At 51.5% G+C, this 2,104-nt stretch overlaps 1 non-coding gene across 1 annotated transcript; it reads left to right on the top strand.

Annotated features, from left to right (window-relative positions):
* The first annotated feature begins 648 nt into the window (after positions 1-648).
* On the top strand, positions 649-763 carry LOC117244509. Its single transcript, XR_004497718.1, has one exon. It is a non-coding gene; the product is annotated as a U5 spliceosomal RNA (small nuclear RNA).
* The last annotated feature ends 1,341 nt before the right edge of the window (positions 764-2,104 follow it).

A 2,104-nucleotide genomic window follows, 5' to 3' on the forward strand; every position in this document is an offset into this window, starting at 1 on the left:
CTTCTCCTCCTCCTGCCCAAGCCCCAAGAGATTTTTTTTTTTTTTAATAAAAGCAAACCTTTGCAGAGAGTCCATGCCCTGGGATGCTCTAACTCAAGGAGCTGATGTGTCTCTGCCAGGAGCCCAGTCACAAAGATTATCAGCAGAAACACCCAAAATGTCTGGTTTTCTGTATCAGTAGGGAGTCTTTCAAGATGCTGAGGTCCCTGGCGGTGTCCAAGGCCAGGCTGGGCAGGGTTTGGCACAACCAGGGACAGGGGAAGGTGTCCCTGCCCAGGTGCACGGGGTGAGCTTTAGGGTCCCTTCCAACCCAGGCCACCCTGGGATTCTGTGTTGGTCAGGAACAGGAGCAGAGCCAGCCCGTGTCGCTGCCCAGCCGATGAAAGGCCCTGATGAGCTCATCTTCCTCGCCTCATTAGTATTCAGGAAATTTGCATACCCAGGGTGCACCGCGGGGCAGCAGCAAAGCCCCGATGGAAATTCCCAAATCTGCGGTGGGGACAGGCGGTGGGGACATGGGGCTGGGCTGTGTCACTGGCAGGGACAGGGCTGGGGACACCACGGGGTCAGACTGGCACCTACTTGGGGTCACCATCACCAGCAGAGGAACAGCCCTGGGGGACAGGGTGTGGGGTGGGAGCTCTGGGCATGCTCAGGTTTCTCTTCAAATCGAATAAATCTTTCGCCTTTTACTAAAGATTTCCGTGGAGAGGAACGGCCTTGAGTGATTGGGAATTTTTTGAGGCTCTGCTGTGGCAGAGCTCCTCTTATGCTGGTCAAAAATCAGAATAATTATTGCAGAGTGCTGGAGGAAAGCAGCTGAATATGGGTTGGGTCATAACCCAGACTCCTTAAACTGAGGGAATGAATTATTTGGGTGTAGCACTGGGATTCTCTGCCCTGGGACCTGTTGGAGTAATTCCAGAGGAGGGCACAGAGATGCTCCAAGGGCTGGAGCTCCCCTGCTCTGGAGCCAGGCTGGGAGAGCTGGGGGGGTTCAGGAGGAGAAGCTCCAGGGAGAGCTCAGAGCCCCTGGCAGGGCCTAAAGGGGCTGATAAAAAAGGAAGTGTGTGACTTTTTACCCCAGCAGGTACTGAAAATACGTTTTAAACTAAAACAGGGAGATTTAGGTGGGATTTTGGGTAGAAATCCTTCCCCGTGAGGGTGTTCAGGCCCTGGCACAGGTGCCCAGAGAAGCTGTGGCTGCCCCTGGATCCCTGGAAATGTCCAAGGCCAGGCTGGACAGGGCTTGGAGCAATCTGGGATGGTGGAAGGTGTCCCTGCCATGGCAGGGGTGGCACTGGATGATCTTTAAAGTCCCTTCCAACCCAAAGCATTCTCTGGCTCTGTTCTTACCTCTGAAGCATACCCTGGTGCCAGGGGAAAAAGGCAGCTCCTCCTAAAGGGATGTACATCCAAAATTATGGGTAACATTTGCCAAGTTAAGGTTGTGTGTACACCAAAGTGGCACCTTTATCTTGAATTCAGTATTCCCACTCTTTGGGGCAGTTTTCGCCATAATTAATTTTTAAGGTTAGGAAAGGAAGACTTCAGACCATTCACACCCCTCTCCTTCAAGAAATGAGTTTCCTGCCTTTATTTTTTGCTTGCCTTCATTTCCTGCCTTCATTTCCCCTGCATTTGAAAGGAGCAAAATTTTCTGTTTGCGCAAGTGAGACCCAGGGTGATGAATTTTCCCTCCCAGAAAACTCCTCCATCTCTGGGGGAAGTGTGGCATCTGTCTGAGAGCACAGGGAAACCTTTTTGTGTGTTCAGAACAACCCAGAGACAGGGCCTGCTGCATTAATTGGGACACTGAGCAGAGCACTGAATTTATTTGGAATAATAAAGGGAAGTGTCCCGAGTGGGAAGTGTCCAGGGCATTCTACAGACCCTGAATGAGATGCCTGGCTTGCAAGGTCCAGGCTTGAAGTGTTTGGCTGCCAACAAATCATTGCTGGCATCTTGGCAGTGCTGTAAATACCACAGACATCCGATCTTTTCCTTTGGCTCCTGCCCTGGAAGCCCTGCTTGTCATAATCTCTTGATCATTCTCCACAGACACAATTTGGATGCATTTGTGGCTGTGGTTGTGGCAACCTTG

This window comes from Parus major, chromosome 1A (assembly GCF_001522545.3).
Source record: "Parus major isolate Abel chromosome 1A, Parus_major1.1, whole genome shotgun sequence".
NCBI classification, from domain to species: Eukaryota; Metazoa; Chordata; class Aves; order Passeriformes; family Paridae; genus Parus; species Parus major.